This window comes from Oratosquilla oratoria, chromosome 24 (genome assembly GCF_046742065.1).
Source record: "Oratosquilla oratoria isolate Oo_2021 chromosome 24, ASM4674206v1, whole genome shotgun sequence".
Taxonomy (NCBI): domain Eukaryota; kingdom Metazoa; phylum Arthropoda; class Malacostraca; order Stomatopoda; family Squillidae; genus Oratosquilla; species Oratosquilla oratoria.
Genome location: NC_134800.1, coordinates 16,568,984 through 16,578,983, shown reverse-complemented (window position 1 = coordinate 16,578,983; position 10,000 = coordinate 16,568,984). Strand labels below are relative to the sequence as shown.

Genomic DNA, 10,000 nt, shown 5'->3' with positions numbered 1-10,000 from the left:
AAACACCGATAGAAAATAATTGTTAAACTCCTCACTCATTTTTTCTTCCGATTCTATCATGACATTTTCATCGTTTTTAATTGGTCCTATTCTTTCTTTATTTTTTGTTCTATAGAGGTGAAAGAAACCCTTTGGGTTGGATTTTGCTTGACTGGCAACCTTAATTTCATAATTACGTTTCGCTGAACGTGTATTCCTTTTAACCAGCTTTGCCATTTCGTTATATCTTGATCTAAGGTGTGATTCCCCGTTTTTTATTTTTACGTAAAGTCCTCTTTTAATTCCGATCTCATGTTTCATCCATTTGGGAGTGTTACTATTTTCCCGTATTGACTTTAGGGGGATAAATGTGTTTTGTGCATTAATGATTAGATCAGTTAGATTGTTATACATTTCATCTAAAGTACTGACCTGATTTTTGGGCCTTCGCCCCGAATCGACCTGACCTAAGGTATGCGTATTGCTCTCTGTGACCCAGACCTGACCTAAGGTATGCGTATTCCCCTCCTTGACCCAGACCTGACCTGAGGTATGCGTATTACCCTCCTTGACCCACTTCTGACTATCAGCCCCGCAACGAGAATCAAGAATGTTTGAAACGTCCTGATTGTTTTTCGTATTCAATTTCATATAGGTTTTTATATTGTCAAAGTTTGCTTTCCTGAAGTCTGGTACTTGAACGTTAATTGTACTTTTTATTTTGTCCCAAATAACATTAAATCTTATTTCTTGATCATCGCTAAAGCCTAGACTATCGCCCACTATTACGCTGCTAATTTGGTGCTCATTATTTGTTAGAATTAAGTCCAGGGTATTTTGTCCCCTCGTAGGATCGGTAATCATTTGTTTTAGGAAATTATCCTGCACCACATCTAGGAATTTCTTCGCTTCATGATCTCCTATTAAAGTTTCCCAGTCAATGTTTCTAAAGTTAAAATCTCCCATGATTACAACGTTTTTGTACTGGGACGCTCTGTGAATTTCATGAATTAGGGAATCAGTCTGCTCAATGCTAAGGCTAGGAGGTCTATACAAGACGCAAATAATAACTTTCTTATTCTTGCCTATAATCTCTACCCAGATAGATTCCGTACAGTCCTCTTCCTTAATCGAATTGTTGATAATACAGTTTAATGTATTTTTAACGAAAAGTGCTACACCTCCCCCATTCCTGCCGACCCTATCCTTATGAAAAAACTTATATCCTTCTATTTCGATTTCCGGAAGGAAATGTTTATTAGCCATGTTGATCCAGGATTCAGCAATGGCTATATACATGTATATATATTTACATATATACATATGTATATACATACATATACATATATAATATATATACATATATATATTTATATATATGTATATATATTTAGTTATATATATGTATATATATATATATATATATATATATATATATATATATATATATATATATGAAGGAACAACCATATAAGATTAATTTAATGTAAACTTAACTTGTAGTAGGAAAGAGAAATGATTCCAAATCTATATGATTTATATTGTATATTGATATGAACTATATATAGTTAGGTAAATGCAGGCACACCGACTTGCATAAGCATGCAGTTCTACGTTGGAATAACAATTAAGATAGTTGCAGGCATAAAATTCCCAATAGGAGTCTGTTGGAACAGAATGTAGTTATATGAGTGAACAATGAGATGAAGATCATGAATTTGACCTTCCAGCTGTTTCGCTATAGCCATGTCTGTTGAGAGGACCGAGATGCCAGCGACAGCAATTGCAATATTTTTTCCATTAAATTAATTGTATTTTTAGGTACTTGTTTTATCAGGAAGTATAGAAGATATATATGTAATATTTTTTCTTCAATTACTTTTTTCGGGCCAACAAATTTCTCAAGAAAACACGGGTTTCAAACTCGTGACATGGTGAAAGGTGGAATCCTGGTTGAACACACAATATATTGGAGCATCCGTCGGCAGGGAGTTCATAGGACCATGGGACCACAGAACACAAGCATCGACATCAGCAAAGGCAGTACCGTCTGACGGCTGCCCTATACACAGGAGGAGAAGATGCACGCAAAGACAAGCAAGCTCCAGCTGCTAGCGGTCTTGGTCTGCATTTCGACCACCGTAGTTCCTTGTGGCGGTCAGAAGCTATGGACGGCCTCCGTCTCTTCGCTCCTGGAGTTGGCGGGGTTCGCACCTTCGTGCGTCAGTCGCGCCCTGGCACAGTGTCACGAGGACAGCAACCCACATGCACTGCAGCAGTCGCCCTTGTTGGCACTGGCCATTCACAACATGACGCTGGACATCCAACAGTTGTCGAGCTTGGTCCAGGAACTACAGAACACAACGGAGGCACTGCCCTTGCAAGCATTGCTACACACTCTCCAAAACCTCACCATGTCCCCACCTCAAGCCCTTACGTCCAAAAAGGAGTCCCCCCGTCCTCGACACTGCCTCGACCTGAAGGAGGCAGGAGACTCCGGCAGTGGTGTCAGAAGGATCTACCCTTTCCCTGCTACCCAACTGGGACCTGCAAGTCTTCTGTAACCAGGAGACAGATGGTAGAAGATGTGCCGTGGTTCAAAGGCGCGACGACTTTCCTCCGTACGTGGACTTTTATCGTACCTGGTTAGAGTACGAAAAGGGCTTCGGGAACCTGGAGGGTGAGCATTGGCTCGGCCTCAAAAACATTCACCACCTGACATGGCACAGACTCCAGGAGGTCCGCATCGACCTGGCCGACTTTGAGAACGCCACGAGGTGGGCCAAGTACGGTTTCTTCCACGTCCGGGACTCGAGCTCCAAATACGTCATGAACTGCGGAAGGTAATGCACCGTGACGATAAAAAGTTTAGCGTTAGTGAGTGTAAAACATTAAGCAAAGCACCCTTCTATATATATATATATATATATATATATATATATATATATATATATATATATATATATATATATATATATATATAACCTCTGTTTCCTTCTTCTTTCCGGTTTTCCTGCTACAGGTACACTGGTGATGCTGGAGACAGTTTGTCATATCATTCTGGGCACAAGTTCACGACTCACGATAATGATAACGACGAGGATGCACGCAACTGTGCAGTCATGTAAGATACCTAAGCACAAACGCGCGCGTGCACACACACACACACACACACACACACACACACACACACACACACACACACACACACATACACGCTTTATATGCAGATTCATTCATTACATTTTGTTTTGTTTCTGTTGTTTTCTAAAGTTTTACCTTTTTCTTGGCCACATGTCCTTGTACCACTGCATTATGAAATCACTGGTGTCCCTATTATAGCTTATCATTTTAATCATGACTGTCATGAGCAAAAAATCTGTATTTTGATGACTATCTCCTCCCTTTAGCTATAAGGGCGCTTGGTGGTATGCGAAATGCCATTCGAAAAACCTGAACGGCAAATACCTGAAGGGACTGACAGAGTCTTTAGCAGACGGAGTAACGTGGTCTTCTTGGAGGGGACAACAGTACTCTCTGCGCAGCGTGGAAATGAAAATTAGGCCCTCCGCGTCGTTCAAGCCATGATGTTTCGTATGATGAAATGGAATAGGTCGTGTGATTAAAAAAATATCTGTAATGATCCATGCTGTATTCTGTATGCAAACATCGAGAGAAATGTCTAACAGATATTTTGAAAAAAAAAATAGTGTAACCACTGGGAAATACACTTGATGTGATTGTTGTTGCTGAATGAGATTTATTCGCCTTGGGACGATTGTCAGCTTTTTACTGCTCAGATTCTGCATGACATTTTGAGAGATATATGATAGTTACATTTCACGATCTTTCGTTCATTGCGCATATTATTTCACTAAAAAGAACCTTATCCTAGGCGACCTATGATTTAGCATTTTTGAAAGAAATAAATGTGAATGTTGGACTGAAATAGATGAACCTTTGTCAATACCAAGATTCACTTATATCGAAAAGATTCTAGCCTCAAAATATACATGGTTAAGAAAGACTTCCTCTCCTTACTTTCGCCCACCCAAATAATCTGTAATGCCACATTGAGGCACAGAAATGGAGAGTCAAGCCTTCGATGTTTGGGAGTCCAGCCGAGGAGGGAGAGGCAGGTCCACTTTTCAAGACGCCTGACCCTTCCATCCATCTAAGGTGCTGGTCTAAATGCTTGCAATGTTTGTTGTGTATCATGTTTTATATGCTACAAAATAATTATTATGATCATATGATGAATGTCTCCAAATCAGTTGCTACCGGATGATTCCTGGGTGGCTCTAACTCATAGAGAGCACATTACTGCACTTAAAGGACCACCCATAGCTAAACCTCTTTATTGCTGGTCTGGAAGTTCGTTCGACACGGGGGGAGGAAAATTCTCTGTTCCTCTTGACAAGGCATTGGTATGGATGTTATCTTCTCCGCGTATGTGGGTCACACAGAAGTGTAACGATTGGAAAGCAAAGGCCCAGTGGAAAATACGTTGATTACTGAGACGGGCTTTATCAGATGAATAGCAAGGGGTTGTGGTCAGTGTAAAGCAAGGTCTCAGCCACGGGAGCACACTAAGATAGCACTCAATATGGGAGAAGGCTGAAACCATCGGCAGGGCTTCTTTTTCCACTGTGGACTGTGGAGTAGGCTCGTTGGTGAGGGAGAAGCTTCGCTGAGTAGTAGCAGACGGAATGCAAAATTTTGTCGTCTGCTCTTGTTTGTAGAAGAGCAGCTCCGATTCCATCTTCAACTGCATCCACTTGCAGTACAAAGGGACTGGAGAAGCCTGGGGTTTGAGACACTGACTCGTTAATTAGGAATTGTTTGAGTGCTTTGAAGGACGTCTGGAATTCGATGGTCCAGACAAACTTATCCCTTTGGGTTGTTGAAAGCATTAAGGGAGTCAGCTACAGACGAGAAATTCCGACAGAAGCGGTGGTAATATCCCACCATTCCCAAGAACCATTGAAGGGATTTGCGGTTCTTGGTAACAGAAAATCTAAGGATGACCTCCCCACTGGTTTGTTTGGGTCAGCATTGTCCATTCCCCACGACGTACCCAAGATACGCTACCGTAGCGTTTTCGAGCGTGAATTTCGCAAGTTGATGACGAGCACGTTCGTTGCTAGGCAATCAAGGAGATCATCTAATTTGTTCATGTGGTCGGACCAGGTATCTACTAAGATAATGAGGTCGTTTAAGTATGCATGGGTGTTAGGTAACCCAGACATGGTTACATTAACATCCTTTTGGAAAGAAGCAGGGGTATTACATAGCTCGAAAGGTAAAACGGCGTAACTATAAAGGCCAAAAGAGATTATGAAGAAGGATAATTATTGGGCTTGTGGGGATAGGAGAATTTGGTGATAGCCATTGAAAAGGCCTATTTTAGTCAGATACATTATCTACTAAGGTGTCGATGAGGAGAAGCAGACAGCTTTCCTTCACCGTAACGTCGTTGAGGTTACGATAGTCCGTGCAGAGCTGCCACCCGCCATTCTCCTTAGACAAGAGCAGACAGGGTGAAGCCCATGGAGATGCACTGGGAATGGCTAGTCCCGTCTCTAGTAAATAGTTGACCTCTACCAGAAGAATCTGCAGTTTGCGAGGGGGTAATGTGTATGGACTCTGATGGAGCACTATGTCGTCCTCTGCAATGGCACAGAGACCAGGGTGGTCTCTACATACCATACGGTATTTGGTGAGGAGTTGCATGATGTCATCGTGGTGCGGTGGCAAAAGGTTAGAGAGTAATTTCTCTATTTTTTCAAGTTAGATGGAGTTAGGAGTACTTGTTTGTGGTTTTCGTATGTTAAGGATGGAATCAAGGGGGGTAACATTTGAAATTAAAGATACTAGTTTCCGTAGTTCATCAGTAGGGTCCCTTCGGTGATATAGGTTCATTAAGTTGATTTGAACTAATTTTGAGTCTTTACGGCTATCTGGCGTAAGTACAACGTAATTTAATTTATTATCACTATGTGACAAAGTATATGGACCTTGGAATTTATTTGAAAGGGGAGCTACTGGAATTGGCAAATAAAGTAAAACTTCATCAATAGGCTTAAAATCTCTCAGTTTAGTTTTAACATCAGAATGCTCCTTCGTTTTTGATTGAGCTAGCCTAAAGTTCTAAAGAAATGATTCAAACAACTTTCATTCGGTGTTTCAACTGATCTACAAGTTTATTTACAGTCTGCTTGGAGTGGTTAGGGCTCTCATTGTACCACTGACTTTTTAGAATATTAAAACTTCTTCTCACTTGTCGACCATATAAAAGCTCCAAGGGAGAATATCCTAATGACTCTTAAGTGCTTTCGCTAATGGTAAATAGCATGGGAGGTAATCCCCCACAAGAGATAAACCGCGATGGAAGAGGAAACCGACAGAACACACGGTTAGGACAAGTCAACCAAACCCGTTGAGTTATTTGAAGTGGGAAGGTTCGCTGCATGGGAGCTTGATTGGAGAGACCGAGGAGACTAGCAAGGGCGTGTGAGTGTAAGTAATACTAAGACTATCAAAAGAGTGAAAAAATATTATAAGTTGTTTCAGGCACATATAAATGATATAAATCAATAAAATCAGAAATGGAAAATTAGAGTTGATGAAATTGGAAACAATGTAATTACAAATATGAAAGGGAGAAAGAAATTTGGACCATTAGTATTTATAAACTGTCACAAGACACATTACATTGACAACATAAGAATGGCAACCAGTTGGTCAGCGGTGACTATATATATATATATATATATATATATATATATATATATATATATATATATATATATATATATATATATATATATATATACATATATATATATATATATATATATATATATATATATATATATATTGGAAGTAGGTCATTAATAATACATGCGTTGTCAAAGTCTACAGCTGCAATGCCATTATTCTCTTTATAGAATTTATTTTCAATATTGCGCACCAATGTGCGGTCGTCTGGATGTAGATCTCGTAGTAGGGTACTTAAGATCAAAGTATATTTTCTCTATGATGTCTTTCGATCTTATCTGGCCATCTCTTTTAGGGCTTTTTCGTCATCCTTGTAAGCTGAAGACATAGTACTACTGTAGAAGTTTTATGTTTGATGTAGCTGGTTGTACTATGTCTTCAGCCTACAAGGATGACAAAAGTCCTGAAAAATATCATCTATAAGAACGTCAAACCTACCGACTCGGCTTCAAAAATCGACCTCGTCATTTATTACAAACAAGAAAGACATCCAACCTAGTCGTAAAGAACAGCTGCCTCCCAAAGACAAGTAAAAAGCAAGAGGTGAACGTCGTGTACCAACACATATGTTCCAGTGGTGACTGCAGTCCCCTAAATTCTCAGTACATCAGCGTCACCACTACAACACTGTCAAAGAGGATTTCAGCACATCTGCAGGACGGCGCCATAAGAAGACACTACTTGTACGAGCATGGACTCGCACATAAGGGACATCATATGAGAGGCACTACCACCATCATCGAAAGGAACAACGACACCAGAAGACTAAAAATGAAAAAAGCGGTGCTTATTTACAATCAAAAACCCGCTATCAATATCCAGCAGCAGCCTGAAACATCGCTACCAACCAGAGGAGAGCGAGCGCTTCCCGTCCGCTCATTGGTGGGCGGACGCTTCAGCTCTCCGCTCCACCGCTGATATATATCAGCAGCATGCCAAACCGAGTCATTCTCCTTCAACCATTCGACCAGTTAACACCTCCTGGAGATGGCCAGTTAAGGCCGAACGACATCTAGAGGAAAATATACCATGGACTTCTTTACCCTACTAAGAGATCTACAGCCAGACGACCGCACATGGGGGCGAAACATAGAAAAGAAATTCTATAAAGAAAAAAATGCTATAGTAGCTTTAGACTTTAACAACTCATGCATATATATATATATGTATATATATATATATGTATATACATATATATACATATATATATATGTATATACATATATATACATATATATATGTATATACATATATATATACATATATATATATATATATATATATATACATATTCTTCTTTCTTTTCCTGTTGACGTTTCCCATTTTCATACGAGGTCGCCGTTCCTCGCTAGTCGTTTCCACCTGTTTCGGTCCATCACCTGCTCCTCCTCCAGATGTTTCTCCTTAAGGTCCTCTCTTCGTCTGTCCTTCCAAATCCTATAATTCTTTATCCTATCCAACCTCGTTACCCCACACATCCACCTCAACGTCCAGATTCCTTTCTTGTACCTTTTTCAGTGCCCATGTCTCCGCTCCGTACAACAACGCTGGTCTCACTACTGTCTTGTACACCTTTCCTTTTACTCTGGCACTTATATTTTTGTCACATAGCACACCTGATACTCTCCACCAATTGTTCCACGCCAACTTGATCCTGTAGTCACCCTCTTTTTCTAGATCTTCATCCTTCGTTACATAAGATCCGAGATATTTGAAGGCCTCCACCTTCGGCTGTTTGTGGTCCTGCATGAAAAGGTCGCCTTCCTGAGTCACATTGCATTCCAGGTACTCCGTCTTCAGTTGTGTGGTCTCCGCAAAGCAATAGTACAAACACAGGCACAATTTCAAATGAGCAACCAGAAAAAAAAACAGTCTCGGTGAGAGAACCTATGAAGAAAGACCAGATAATATAAAACTGCTGACCTTTGTAGGAGACAAAGAGAGCTGGCATAAAACAGAATAATTATCAAAGAACGTGGAAAGAAGCTGAGAATTAGACAAAGGTGTTTGAAGTTTATCAAAAATACAATTTCCCTACAGATGTATTAGTACGTGAAACAGCATGGGAGAAGGAAGAGTAGGGTCAGACTTTATGAGAAAGTTATAAGTAAAATTTTATCAATGCAACCAAAGAATTGCTCCCACGCGTAGAGCTTGTACTCCGTTGACCAAAAAAACAGGTAAATAACATTAGATACACGGGTAAATAGGGGTAAATGTTAGAATAGACTCCATATGAGAGGGGTTAGTCTCCTCTTGCGTTAACGCCTTGGCACATTACCTCGAGGACAGCCACCTGCAGGCTATCCAGCAGTCGCCCTTATTAACGGTGCCCATTTATAATTCGACGCAGGATATCTAGTAGTTCTCAAACTCCGCCCAGGGACTATAGAGCACAACAGAGGCACTACCCTTCCAACCCCTGCTACACAAATCCAAAACCTCACCTAGTTCCCATGTCATCCCAAATGTCCAAGACGGAGCCTTTCCGTCGTAGACACTGCTTCGACCTGAACGAGGCTGGAGACTCCAGTCGTGGTATAAGAAGGATCTAACCTTTCCCCTGATGTTCCAGCTTGGCCCTCTAAGTCTTCTTCGCTCTCCAAGTTTTCTCCGATCCGACCGCTTGAAAAAAGTAAGCTCAGTAAGGTTCCATTGTACGAATAAGCACCGAATTACAATGCAATGGTTACGATGCAGCCCACAGAACCTAGCTCTGCAGAAGGTAGCACGTGACAGGAACATACCGGGGAAGGGAATGACATTCAAAATTAAAATAGCAGCAAATTCAAAGAAATATTGAATGGTAGCAATATTCAGAAACATGAAAGAATTATCATAAATGATGAGTAACACTTCCTTGTATATTACTGAAAAACAGGATATTGGAAATTAACTGATGGATACGGAGATTGAAAGCGAACTTAATGCCGACTTGCAGCCAACTTAAACACAGAGGCCATGCCCCACAATCATAGCGCTTATCCTGTATCTTAGAATAAACATGCGTAATTAGATAAATAAGTAGTTGTATACATAGCTATGTAGAAGTACGGGTAAACATGTGCAAATGTAGAGGCAAGGAGTCCTCAATAGTAGTTTAATTGAATAGAATGTGGTGATATGAGTGAACTCTGAGATAGAGTTAATGAATTTGATCTTGGGCCTGTCTCACTCTAAGCTCGTCTGTTAAGAGGTCTAAGTTACCAGCGGCAATCGAGGAAATATATTTCCCACTCCA

General features: G+C 40.5%; 2 pseudogenes; both read left to right on the top strand.

Moving 5' to 3' along the window:
• LOC143038279 (uncharacterized) overlaps positions 1 to 3,567 on the top strand; it is a 26,433-nt pseudogene extending 22,866 nt beyond the window's left edge.
• A 2,146-nt stretch (positions 3,568 to 5,713) lies between these two features.
• Positions 5,714 to 10,000, top strand: part of LOC143038278 (microfibril-associated glycoprotein 4-like) — a 5,991-nt pseudogene continuing 1,704 nt past the window's right edge.